Source organism: Berghia stephanieae, chromosome 4 (assembly GCF_034508935.2).
Source record: "Berghia stephanieae isolate SIO BIC M18660-M18661 chromosome 4, UCSD_Bste_1.3, whole genome shotgun sequence".
Classification (NCBI taxonomy): Eukaryota; Metazoa; Mollusca; class Gastropoda; order Nudibranchia; family Aeolidiidae; genus Berghia; species Berghia stephanieae.
Window position 1 is genome coordinate 93,493,631 of NC_088363.1, and position 15,000 is coordinate 93,508,630.

The 15,000-nt window shown below is 37.2% G+C and overlaps 1 protein-coding gene across 1 annotated transcript in view; it reads right to left on the reverse strand.

The window, feature by feature from the left end:
* LOC144971592 (uncharacterized) overlaps window positions 1-15,000 on the reverse strand; it is a 156,792-nt gene that overhangs the window by 108,537 nt on the left and 33,255 nt on the right. The window contains exon 2 of the mRNA XM_078912659.1: window positions 11,948-12,090. The gene's annotated coding sequence lies outside the window, so the exon portion shown is untranslated. The remainder of the gene's footprint in view (window positions 1-11,947; window positions 12,091-15,000) is intronic.

A 15,000-nucleotide genomic window follows, 5' to 3' on the forward strand; every position in this document is an offset into this window, starting at 1 on the left:
GAGAGAGAGAAGAGAAAGAAGGAGAGAAAGAGGGAGAGAAGAGAAGAGAGAGAGACACAGAGAAAGATAGATAGATAGAGAGAGAGAGAGAGACAGAGAGAGAGAGAGAGAGAGAGAGAGAGAGAGAGAGGGGGGGGAGAGACGCGTACATTTATAAAGAGAGAGGGGCATACTATTTACATATTTAATTTATGTATAATAAAAATCTGTCCAACAAACATAAACCATAACAGTCTTCACCAAGGAGCTTTAACAGTGATCAACCCAGACCTCAATATTCCAAAGTCTTAGCAAAGCTACTGCCACCGTGGTGTAAATTGTAAACTAAACCCTCTCCTTGCCAACTATAGAACAATCGTCACATTCGTTACGATACAACCAACATTTTTCTCATTCAAATTTCTCTTGATACATCATACAATTTAAAGAAATTGTTCTGGAGAGCTGCCGTAACTGCTAATGTTATGATGATAAAAAATATATATGTGTGTTAGTTGGGTGTGGCATTTTGTGGAAAATCCTGAAAATGGCTGGTAAGGAGAGAGTTAAGTAGAGTGGAGTTAGAGTTAAATCGAATCTCGACTTCAACGGGGAAAGATAGGAATTGTCCTGTTATATTATTTGTATTCTGTGGAGACAACAATGGGTGGAAAGACGCCAAAATAAACACGTTTATCAGGTGCAGATTTTAGAGTAGGATCTAGAGATGTGCATATTTTGTCTGGGGACATTATATACTTAAAAATAAATTAACCTCATTTTTTCTTTCCCTTTTACAACATCTAGAGTGAAACCTGCCCACTCGATAAAACCCCCTAGAATGTTTTGACATACTACGTAATTGTTTTGATTGGAGTGGATTGTCTGTTACACGTAAAATAAAATAAAATACCTAAACAAAACATAAACAAAATGAATACGAAAAAAAAGAAAGCAAACAATCACAAATCAATGAACCAACAACAAAAGGACAAAAACACAACAACAACAAAAAGACAAAAACACCAACAACAAAAAGACAAAAACACCAACAACAACAACAAAAAATAAATAATGTATCTACGATTCTTCCATCTCTTTGTATTTACATAAACGAGTTATTTTTATCGTGTCCAATAACACAACGAGCTTATTAGATACTTTGTCACCAAATGGTGTGGTATTAGTACTTCTATTCACCATAATTTGTATCTTTCTCCTTCTGCTTGAATGACAATTTGACCCCAAAACTAAAAACGTTAGATTTGTATTTATGCGCACCAAAAGATTATTTATAATGACCAATCAGCTGTCTTTTATACTTAATTTCACACCAATAAAATGTGCGAAAATATTCTGCAATCGTTGAAGAAATTTTTTATACAACGCGTTCAAAGCATTATTCAATGATGACGTATTTACAAAGAAATGATAGGGTTTTCCAATGAGAGGGCTGGAATAATAAGGAATAAACGACAACAATAACGAGAAATGTTTAAAATTGTTACAAAGTTTACATTATTATACGATTAATACGCCCCAGAAATCCAAACATTTTGAAAAGCGTCGATACAATTCATTGAAAATGTATATCATTATTAATCTATTAAAATTGTCTGAAGGGTCGAATCAGAGAGTTTATAAGCTATACAATCTCTCTGGTAGAATCGAATATTTCTTGCAGTCTTGCAATTTGTTTCGCCCTCCTCGCAAGCTCGTGCAACATTTGGGAACACGTCCGGCATTCCAAAAGGCAAGAATGCAAGAATTCCTTAAAGTATGAAATCAGTGCGTTTTATTTTAAAATCTGAGTAGACGCATCTCGCCTACACACCTTTTAAAGATTTCTATCCTTGTACAAAGTGGTCCTTCCGAGCCAGTTGGCCCATGAAGGGAGTTTATCCCGGTTTCTCCAGCGTGAAGCGGACAATAGCAATTGCTTGCTACCCTTTGGATAGGACGCTAGTGTATCGCAAAGTACTTTCTGCTAGATCTAACAGAAACAGCTACCCATTTACTGCTGGGTGGACAGGGGGTCGGAGAAGTCTCGACTGCACCCGGGATCGATCTTGGACCCTTTCCGTGTGAAGCGCGTGCTTTACCAACTAAGCTACCGCCCCCCCCCCCCCTTTCTATCTTTGAGTGTGTATGTAACAAATGCTTGCGAAATTTTCATTTTGCCCTGACTTCAGGTGGGTACTATTGACGTTTTTGACGTGAGATTAGTAAATTATGTGGGAGAGGCATTTCCCCTTCGTTGACTTTGAAAAAGCCATTGATGAAATTGTTTTGACAGAATCATGTTAAACGACTGGGACGAATTCGGAGGTGGAATCAGAGGGATCGGTGGCACACACAAAAAAAAAAACCCATTGAACGAGGTGAATTGATTTCGTTGACATCGTCGGGGGGGGGGGGGGGGGTGTTATTTTAAAGATTTAAACGAGAGATAGAAAGAACGAGAGAAAGAAAGAAAGAAAGAAAGAAAGAGAGAGAGAGAGAGAGATAGACACACAGACAGAGAGAGAGTCATCCACACAAACACACACACACACACACATACACACACACACCCAAACGTACACTCTTACATGAACAAAACATGGTTTTAAAATAAGATTATGTACACGAAAGAGGAATTCAGTGGCATTAAAACCATAATAGTATTCACATTAATTTATGAAGTTTCATGAGAATGCTGGATGGTGGTAGGGGGGGGGGGAGGGGGAATATGCTGGTTTAAGAGATTTTTTAGGTCGAAAATAAGTTGCGTATCAAAATTTGGTAATTCAAGCTTTTTTTTTTTTTTCTTTTTTTTTTTTTTACAGACAGACATATCTAAATATTAAGTGGTAAAAAAACAAAAACAGACACAAACAAAATCAAGTACAAAATCAAACTAAAACACACACACACACACACACACACACACACACACACAAACAAACATACACACCCACAATCCCCCCCCCCCCAAAAAAAAAAAAAAAAAAAAAAAAAAGAAAACCCCAAAAAAAAAAACGTTTAGTGGGTGAAAATTTAACTAAAATTTTGCCTTTCTTTTGGCCCAATAAAACCTCATTTAGCAAATAAGATGTGCCAATTTTCGAATCATCGAATTCAACGATTTTGAAAGAATCCTATTTTGAAAAGTGTCAAAAATCTGATAAAATACGACATTAATATCCAGCCCAGAATGTAAAATAATGCTTAATATTCTCAATCCAAAACACCAATATTCCAAAACATTTGAATTTGCTCTCAGAATAAAGATATAATTTAATAATCCCTAAGAAGGAAATTCTGTTTTCAAGTGATAACAATCACTCTAAGTTGACGTAGAATAGTGTTACTAGAGCTATTATGGCAAAGTAAATTTCATCAAGGCCACACAATACGGTGGGCGAGATTCGAACCCTGTATGAGGCGAATGCCTTACCTATGAGCCTTGTTGGGTCTAAAATAACAAAATTTGAATAAAACATTGGAGCAAAATAAAAAACATAAACAAAACATAAACAAAATGAATACGAAACAGAAGAAAACAGCACCTGTCTAAAATAACAAAATTTGAATAAAATTTAAATCTTAGTGGATTGAACAAAATTGTAATTCATGCTTTACGTTACAAGGTGAACGAAGAAGGGGCTTTAAGTACGTGTTTTAGTGCCGTTCAATGGCGGTGTCGACCTTTCAGACTGCCTTGACCAATACACTTCTTTGCTCCATGTTGAAATTGGCTTGTGGCTGGCTCACAATGTCTCTAGAATCTGTATATCCGATCACTGGCTATAAAACTCCCTTCTCCATCTATATTTCTTTTATTACTTTCTCTGGATTAATCATTATATTATGTAACAACGCATATCCAGACAACCACCTCACCCCGAAATCAAGGTCAAATACAATTACAACAGATCACGGATATAACGAACAACACCAGGCAATAAGAAAATAGTTCCTTATAATATCAATAGTTCGTAATATCAGCAGTTTTTTTTATCTTAGGAGAAACTATAAGTATAAGGGGATATAATGGGCACTGCCATGCATTCCTTCTTTCCATCCATCATATCGTTTCCAGCGTAATCGTTATAAGTTTGATCAACTGTAAAAGAGAGTAGACGAGGAGAACCTTGAGATCTGCTTTAACAAGAGTATTTAAGATCTGTGTAAACATTGCGACATCCCAATGCCATTACACTGATTATGATGGGGCTTTATAATCGATAGGGGTGTGTGTCTCCATTCAACCTCCAGCACGTTCAACGTCATTCAACAGGACTCTGCCAAATCCGATTTCCTTTCTCTTTTTTTGTATTTTCACATTTTGGCCAATTGGCCAATTCTGACGATATGTACCGATACATAAAAATGACTCCAACTCATCAAAGGGCGCCAACTCTTTCCCTTACCAGCCATTTTCAGGATTTCCCCCAAAACTTCACACCCAACTAACACAAAAATATATTTTTTATCACTCAAACACAATAGCAGTAAAGTTCTTGCGATACATAATATCTTAAGCAAAACATGCTCTACAACACACTGACTGTTCATTTTCTTTAAATTTTATGATCTACAACTTGAACAAGAATAATGTTGGTTGTGTCGTAACGAATGTGACGATTTTCCCACAGTTGGTAAGGAGAGGGTTAAAGCACAGACATCTTTCAAGTGTCAAGTTGGAGATTCTTCGACAAGGCAGGAGTAGGATCGTTGCCATCGTTATGTTATAGCCTGACACTGAAATCCAAAAGGACTGGCAGTTTGACGTCATTATTTGGTTTTTGTCGTAGCCATCGTGATGTTATAGCCTGATACTGACATCCAAAAGGACTGGCAGTTTGACGTCATTATTTGGTTTTTGTCGTAGCCATCGTTATGTTATAGCCTGATACTGACATCCAAAAGGACTGGCAGTTTGACGTCATTATTTGGTTTTTGTCGTTGCCATCGTTATGTTATAGCCTGATACTGACATCCAAAAGGACTGGCAGTTTGACGTCATTATTTGATTTTTGTCGTAGCCATCGTTATGTTATAGCCTGATACTGACATCCAAAAGGACTGGCAGTTTGACGTCATTATTTGGTTTTTGTCGTAGCCATCGTTATGTTATAGCCTGATACTGACATCCAAAAGGACTGGCAGTTTGACGTCATTATTTGGTTTTTGTCGTAGCCATCGTTATGTTATAGCCTGATACTGACATCCAAAAGGACTGGCAGTTTGACGTCATTATTTGGTTTTTGCACCGTCTAGTGAGTTGTCCATAGTAGAGCTCAAGGAAACAAGTGGTCCCATTGGTTGAACTATAGAATACAACTCACGATTTGTTTTCTTTTGTGGCAAAAGACTGGCATTTTGACGTCATTTTTTGGTCAGTGTCAGACCATAACTTTACGAAGGCCACGGTAGGACTCATATCAATCGATTGACATTTGAAGGAAAAGTTGTCTGGCCAAAATGAATGTTTAAAATCCGTTTTGTCCACACACGGCACGATATCCAGCTCGCACAACGTCATTATGTAATGGTCCGTGTACGTGTTGTAGCCTGTCTATTACATCCCAGCACACTTCAGTACAAGGAACACACGGACACGAAAACCAATCAAGGGAATGCCCAATACGTGACATCCCTATCGTTTATTTGCAATGGCGGACACCGATATCATCAACTCATCTTCGTCTGAGAAAACGCCGAGGGAAATTCCCGATAATGCCATATACTATGACCTTATTTAACCCTTTTCGGCGAGACTGGATTTATTTCTAATTATACTAATATTTCCTTTATCATTCTTTATTACTGTAGACCAAATCGTTTTTGTCAAAGACTAAAGACAGCAGTTAACACAATGGTCAACTCCGGCTTCATTGTGAAGTCTGATTCGCATCGCTTTCACTGCTCTATGGTGATACCGTTAATAATTTCTGTCAGGCTAGAATACAAGTTAAATCCAGTCGCTCAGGGGTTAAAGCACAACTTGCTGATCCGGAAATTTACGTAGGTGTAAAGTAAACAAGGAGACTATAATATAAAATGTTAAATAAACACACCCTTACACGCGCGTGCGCACACACACACACACACACACAAACACACACACACACACAAAAAAAGAGAAAACTCCCCGAAAAGAACAGAAATAAAGAAATAAAAGGAGGAATCGACATCAATCTACAATCCAGAGAGATACTAGATAAGACGCCCTCCACCAAAATCTTGTAAGCGGAAATACTCGTACAAAGTCAACGGACGTTTGAACACTGACCCATCTATTTACAAAAAAAACCCCAATCAAATATATAAAATAAATAAAATTACAAGTAACTTTAAGTCAACTATGTCTGACGATGAATATATATTTATATATATCTACAGTAAATATATCCAGGCAATCAGAACAACGAGATATCATTCTCCAAAGAAAAGTCTTTTCTCGAAATCAAATAAGCCGTCCCTCCTGGAGGTACTCGTAACATTTCTGCCTTTAGGGAGAAAATGTCCCTTTTCCATTATACTTAAAATATCATATATACATGAGTACATTTAAGTTGAAATACTATCTTTACCACGTGTATTGTTATTGTAATCTTTAATCAACAGATTTATGGCATTACTATTAATATTAAGGGCATTCGAGGGATTTTATCCTATTTTGCTCTATACCATGTGTTATGTTATGTTATGTTATGTTGTGTTATGTTATGTTATGTTATGTTATGTTATGTTATGTTATGTTATGTTATGTTATGTTATGTTTTGTTATGTTATGTTATCAATGTGTCGAGCAAAGATGACCCTTAACTTACCAAACATTCTTAAACCCGAGATGTGTAAGAAATTTTGATAAAGTGTGTGCCGTCTTAAAATTCTTCGGCATTTAATTGAAAAATAATGAATAGTAAGTATGGCCAAAATAAATATCAGCGTTTTGTCATTTTAAGGCAGACTTGTTTAGCTTGTTCAATATATTTATCTGATCACAAAGCACGTTGTCCCTGAATATGTTCTTTTCAGTTTTATCAGTCCATCTCGAAACTATCAAATCTTACGCACCACTGTCTTCTTCAAAAGCAAAACAACAAAAACAAAAACAAAAAACCCAACAAAACAACAACATAAAAGCATTTTTTATTTTAGCTTTTTTTATATAAGGCAATATCCACTAAATGTGCTCAAAGCGCTTTACAGGGGGTCCTTGACCAACAGCAACACGTAACATGTAGAACGAGACATGACGCCTGTCAGGCGATATTACAATTTTTTTTCCGGACAGAGACAAGGCTGTTGACGACCAGGTACTCATTTTACACCTGAGTACGATGAGAGAATGTGAGTAAAGAGCCTTTTGTCCAAGGACTCAACTATTTGCCGAGCGCGAGGCTCGAACCCAGGACCTTCCGATCCGAAAGTGAGTATCATACCACTAGACCACATAGCCGTTTTGTAAAGGACGAATTCTCCAGTCAAAATTTTAAAAATGTGTTTTTAATAAAATCAGACTACGGATGTAACTTGCTATAGATTAGGCTTTACAACGTGACGGTCAATCATTATCTGTTTTCATTTTTTTTTTCCAAATGTTATCTTTCTATCCCACTTCTTGCTACCAAACCATTATCCTGTCTCAGTGTCATTTAGTACATAATAACTACCGCCGTATGTTGACAAAATGCCTTTATTCATTCATGTAAGCAAGGGAAAAAAACTTCAAAATAATATTATATTTATAGATTTAATAAAAACAAAACAAAACGAGTTTTCATCTAACACAAATATTATAATTTAAGCTTAAAATTCAATTTAAAGCATCTCGGCCGGCCCAACTTAATACCGTTTCGAGACGATTGTTACACATAAAATAGAACATTTATACAGAGCAATAGCCACTAAACGTGCTTAAAGCGCTTTATAAAGGGTCCCTAGCCAACAGCAACAAGTAACAAGTTGGAAACGGTATTTTCCTGAAAAGCAATATTACAGTTAATTTTTGTCCCACAGAGACAACGTTGTTAACGGCCATGAATTCATTTTTCATATGATTACGATGAGAACGTGAGTCAAGAGCCCTTTCGGACTAAACAATACGCCGCTAAAAGCGAGACTCGAACCCTGGATTTCCTATTCGAAGGCGAATGACAAGCCACTAGACCACATAATCGCACACGGTGGTGAAGTTTAAAATGTTCTAACCAAAATGTTTTTTAAAATGTTTAGTCAGTGCACTGGAGAAACGTCTCCAAACCACTATCTGAAGCCAAGGCCTTGTCAAGTACCTCTCGAATATGCCTCTCCATATTTGACGATCTTTCATTCATTTTTATGACATTATCTATATTATTGAATCGTTAGCGTTTATTGTCAGTGGTGTTGTCATCGTTGTTTATCTACCTGTCATCGGGTGACGTGAAACACACACGTCATTAAAACAACGAAGGTTAGTTAGCACATGAGACCAGTACTATGGGAAAATACAACGATTGGCATTTTTTACATTTTACATTTTCATAAAGGAATCTCATGCGATAAGCAGAAACTATGGAACAAGTAGGCTACAATTTATAGACATTCATACACAATATGTGACCCATCGTCTCAAAACGGTATTATGTCGGAACGAACCAGATGCTTAAAAGCCGAAGTAAATGTTAAACTGGTCAACAATATAAATTGTTGGCATTAACACTCTAAAATATGGTTGTCATTCTCCTCAATAAATCATATAAACTCAACACAAGTCCGATATTTCTGGCTATAAATTCAATTTTCAACATCTTAACCAACCCGACTTAATACCGTTTTGAGGCGAAGGGTCACATATGGTAACAGCGTCTTCTGTGTTGGAAAATTTAATATAACAACTTTCAAGCGTCAGATCGCTATTTATTGCTGTTCTCTTGGGACAACATGTAAAGCACTTTGGGCACATTCAGTGGATATTGCGCTAGCTAATAAAGGCCCACTGTTATATCCGATATCCATAGATTAAGATCATCCCCAACTTGTCAAAAATCACCAGACCCGAGAGTTCAAAGAACTCTCAGGTTTGATAAGATTGAAGGCTGATTAAGTCCATCGATAATATAGTGAAGGAAAAGATTTCTTGCCAAGACGAAAATCACGTGTTATGTCAATATTATGCTGTACAGTCTTATCGCATTGGGATTTCGAGATGACCTGTTTAAATAAAACATTAACTATATCTTCTGGGGCAATGTGGTCTAGTGGTATGATATGACACTCGCTTTCGGATCGGAAGGTCCTGGGTTCGAGCCTCGCGCTCGGTGCATAGTTGAGTCCTTGGAAAAGGCTCTTTACTCACATTCTCTCACCGTACTCAAGTACAAAATGAGCACCTGACCGTTAACAGCGTTATCTTTGTCCGGAAAATTGTAATATCGCCTAACAGGCGTCATGTCCCGTCCTACATGTTAAATGTTGCTGTTGACCAGGACCCCTTCTAAAGCGCTTTGAGCACATTTAGTGGATATTACGCTATACAAAGCTCAATGAATTAATTATTTAATTAATTAATTAATTAATTAATTAATTATAAGAAAAGTGGCAATTATCACAAAATTCTGGCCTCGTCATAATGTCTTTTGGTAAGGCAGGGGTGGTGTATCTATAATATTATTACTCCATTCGACAGAGTATAGAAGTTACTGTTTTAGGCAGTCTGAGACCGACATTATGATAGAGTTTGTACAACCCCTTCCCCCTAACAGGCGATCTGTCCCTGGTATGGAATGGAATTTCAACTCCGTGTGGCAAACTGAGGGACTATATTTATGGAGCATTGTGAAGTGCATTAAGCACGGTTAATCCTTGGATATGCGTTACATTAAAGTTCTTAATTTTTAAACGTTATTCTAGAAACCCCACAAGCTGATGGTAATGTTAATCGATTAATATCCGTAGATAAAGATACTTTTAGATAAATAAAGAAGGATTTTGTAAGCCACACCAATATCAGTCCTACATTATAGGGTCGTTCACCTGACCATTTAGAGTGCACATTATTTTGTTATCTGTGTCGGTCGTCAAAGTTATGTCTTTTTTATGGTTCATTAATCTTAATGGTGATATTTATCATATACGATATTATTATGTGCTCGTTTGTTTCACATGGGTGAACAAATCAGTTCAAATGACATGTAAGTGTAAGGAAATGTTGAGATGAAAAACTTTCCAATGTTTCACACCAATTGCTGGTGGTATGCTCTTGGAATCTACATCTGATCCCTATTTGTTCCAAGTTCCCCTATGTCTTCCTTTTTCTTGGGTGCTTTAATAGTAATTCTAGAACTTTTTACTATCCCATTTTCTTCCTTTTTACTGGCGCTGATATAACCTAAATGTGTTGCAAGCGCCGTAAAACCCTTAAAAACAAAACAAACAAACAAACATACCAATTGCTCGATTTTAGTCGAGGTGAAAGTTGTCAGTGGAGTAGCTCACGCCATTGTATATTATTATTGTTTACAAAACTATATCATGGAGGTATAACTTGTGTGGGTTAATGTCAGATTGTAATAATCTTTCAGAGCTATAAGGCCCACAAAACAGTGAGTTTTTAAAATGTGAAAAATATGCAACGATTTTCTTTCTGAAAACCAATAAATTAGAATTGACAATCATATTGATATCACCTTGCCTGGTATTGGAAATAATCGACTACTATGTTATGTCTACAAAAATAACATAAATAGCATTAATAACTCAATCACACAAACTCACTTTGAAAAAAAAGATACCCCCACCCACCAACACACACACCCACTCACCCACACACACACACACACACACACACACACACACACACACACACACACAAACTATCAAGCGACCGGCATGGGCCAATAAAGTACCCCAAACGAACCACAACAGATACAACAAATTCAATGTTGAAATAATAAAGTAATGGCATGCCGAATCAATTAAGCATCTTTAATTAATAGCGTAGTGTGGTTAGTCATTTCATTCACAAACTAAACTTTATTCTCTCTCTCTCTCTCTCTCTCTCTCTCTCTCTCTCTCTCTCTCTCTCTATCTATCTATCTATCTATCTCTTTCTCTCTCTCTCTATCTATCTATCTATCTATCTATCTATCTATCTATCTATCTATCTATCTATCTATCTATCTATCTATCTATCTATCTCTTTCTCTCTCTCTCTCTATCTCTCTATCTATCTATCTATCTCTCTCTCTCTCTCTCTATCTATCTATATATCTCTCTCACTCTCTTCGTGTGTGTGTGTGTGTGTGTGTGTGTGTGTCGGTCTCTCTCTCTCTCTCTCTCTCTCTCTCTCTCTCTCTCTCTCTCTTGCTCTCATTTTCTGATTCTCTAATTGTGTAAATGATAGTTTTAGAATCCCCATCCTTGCTCTCAATTAGACCTCGAATTGGCAGGATACCAACCTGCAATCAATGCAGGCAAAGACGATAATAATCTACAATATCAAGTTAGTTGTCTCCACCACTTCCAATAATTCTTCAAATCGGTTCTAGTTTCGTGAGAGATAACATCACATCATTACGTGAGTCTATCCCTCGTTGCCAGTGTTTATAATCATATCGAGATCTATACACAGATATAAAGATAATAAACTTGTTTTCAAAAATCTCAGTCAGTCAATGATTCATGCCGTTAACCTGTTGACTACCGTACTCCGGAAAAAAGTCATGTTTAAAAATTGCTCCCAAATCTCGTCCTTTAAATATCGATCAATGTAAATAACCCTGGGCAAAAACATTCAAAACTGGGACTTTGAGAAGTTTTACGTCAGTTACAGATTTAAGAGTTTTTGCCAAGATTGGGGTCTTGTAAATCGTTCGATTCTTGAAAGGCGAGTTTTCTGGGCAATTTTTTAAATATGCCTTTTTTCCAGAAAGCGGCCGCCAACTGGTTAAATTCTAAAGTTGAGAGAGGAAATAGTTTGAAGATAACTCACCGTAAATGTCAAGTTCACCTGCAATGGCTGTGTTGGTTATCAACAAGTTTCAGGTAGGGTGCTATTCAGATGGTAATCCGGGTAATCCTTAAACCGTGTGTGGGAGTTTTTGTCACAGTGACGAGAATGAAATGTCCTAGATTCTGTGGATAGAATAAATTATAAACCAATCAATTTAGAAAAATAATAATATGAGACGAACAGGGTCTTATTTAGTGGTAAAATTACAATTAGGTCCGCGTGTGTTACGGACAGGTGGCAGATCAAACGAGCCGGAAAAACCTACGTTCGAGTCCCATTTCAGGTGTTTTTTCTTGTTGTTTTTTTTGTTTTATTTGTTTTTTTTGGTTGTTTTTTTTTTTTAATTATTTTTATTTGAGACGAAGGATGGGAGTGGAAGTGGGTATTTTTGGATAATATGCGTATGGGCGTGCGGCGCGTGTATGTGTGTTGTTATGGTTTTTTATTGGTTTGCTTGTCTGTTTCGAGAGAGAGAGAGAGAGAGAGAGAGAGAGAGAGAGAGAGAGAGAGATAGATAGATAGATAGATAGATAGAGAGAGAGAGGGAGAGAGAGGGAGAGAGAGAGCGCGGTAGACAATGCTACGAGATATCTAGATGAGTGAAGAAGTGGTATTGTGTTATAAAGTGAGCAAAATAAGCAGTTGTGAAAGTTGAACTGTCAACAAGAAATAGGCTCGATTTCTTCCAATTTAGAACTTAAACGAAGAGACAAGGTAATAAGTAATAAGTCATCAATGTTGGTAAACAAAGAGAATGAAAAAACAATAAACCCAATGAATTGTTCCAGTAATTCTGATCGGATAGTCGAGGCATGTTGATTACACGGAAATGGATCAATGAGACATGACTGTATATCTAATCACATTAACTCATTCAACCCTAACACCGATATGTCCTTATTATTGTTGATGTGTAGGTACTTAATTTGTTTTAAGTGTTCTTTTATTGTTAGTTATGTCCTGTGGAGCAATTTTCAAAGGTTTGATATTGCTCAATAACCTCACACTAGCAGGTAAGTTGTTCCATAAATGGAGTCTATTTTGGTGTGGGGGAGGAGGTGGGGCGGGAGGAGTCCCTGTTTCAGTCAGCATTTTTCAAATTATTCTTAACCAGGATAAATCGAATAATAGACTTGGCTGGGCGAGTAGGTAGATTTGTTGTGGATAAGGCGTAGATACCTGAGTGGTGAGGCATGTCTCTGTGTCTAATGCAGACTGACAGGTTGGGGGTGTGATATTTATGAGAAATGCAGTGGCCGCACGGGTCATAGGTCACAGGTCACGAAGACGTTCGGACATAATGACGCAACTGACATATTAATAAATAAATAAAATAAAAGGGGAAATTTGTCTTTAGGGTCTATTCCAAGGGAAGACCGGAATAGCCCAGGCGTTAGCCGCAGTGCAGCACCGCAAAGTGAGCTAGGGCGTGGTGACTTGCTCAAGGCCACACAGCGCGGCGGTTGATCGAACTTCTTACTTTTTGGGTACGAAGCATAGACCGTACGTACCGCTGAGCCACGCTGTCCCACTTGGCAATAAAACACAGCCATCAAATACAAGTGTATTTTCTGTTTTACGTAGACATATGAACTTGTAAATATGTATGTCGAGAACAAAAAACTCCAAATAAAGAAACAACAAATAAAGACATATTATAACAAAACAATCACACGTAAACAAGCACACACAGACACAGAATTATAGATAGATAGATAGATAGATAGATAGATAGATAGATAGATAGATAGATAGATAGATAGGTAGATAGAAAGATAGATAGATAGATAGATAGATAGATAGAGAGCGGGAGATAGAGAAAGAAAGGGGGAGATAGTAAGAAAAAGGTTAATTATCTAAAATTTAAAAAAAAAAAGAAAAATAAGGAAAGATAGAACGATGAACGTTTTCCAATGTGAGATTCAGATCCGGACTCAGATAAAGTGTACCCGTAATAATATGTTAGTTGCGTCGTTTTCCAGCATGCACCGTTAGATATAATCGTGTCGGTAGCTATGAAGTCCAGGCATGATATGATGACCGCTACGACCTGCCGTAACACTGACATAACGCTGTCTTATATTTCGGCCAGAAAAAGAATGGTTCAAGTGACTTCCAACTTTTAAACAAGTCTAAACCCAAATTTCTTTGAGGTCAAAGTTTTGACAACTTTGCTCATGTCAAGGGTTCTCTAATTACATGGATATTGAAAGTAACGCTTTCTGGTAAAAATGCCAACAATGTGATTTGTCCGAGTACGTGTGTACAATTATTGTATATTTTAGAGATCCCAATGTTTTTGTGCCGGCTTCGGTCCGTCTCTTATCGGGTCAAGACCTCAAGGGTGATGGACATTCGTCACACGGTGCAAAAACCCGCCTGACGGAAACACTACCTACCCTAGGAGTGAGTCACAGATTTATTAGGAATGAAATGTGACCCTTCGCCTCAAAACGGTATCAAGTCGAGTTGGTTAAGATGTTGAAAATTGAATTTATAGCCAGAAATATCAGACTTGTGTTGAGTTTGAATGTTTTATTGAGGAAAATGGATACCATATTTTAGGGTGCTAATGCCAACAATTTATATTGACCAGTTTAACATTTATTTCGGCTTTAAAGCATCTGGTTCGTTCCGACATAATACCGTTTTGAGACGATGGGTCACAAATGGAGGATTTCTAGACAAATTCCTGGAGTTCTAAAGGGTGGAGTCAGTGACGCCGATCGTCATCTCGCCCAACAATAAAGCCATGCAATGTTGAGCAGTAATCGGGTGGGTGTCAGTTTCCACAAAGTTAAAAACCATCTTAATGAATATTTAATATGAATGGGGATGGATGATTTATATTACCTTTCCATGTGCTCGAGGTCATTGGCCACATAGCAAAGTGTGCTCAAAATGACCCACATAGTGAAAAGTGTTCACAGTTTGAGAAATATCCAACGTCACAATGGATCATTTTGCTCAGCATGACTCATGAGCATGTTTACTACTTTCAAAGTAAATAAATAGTAAATAATGAAAATTTA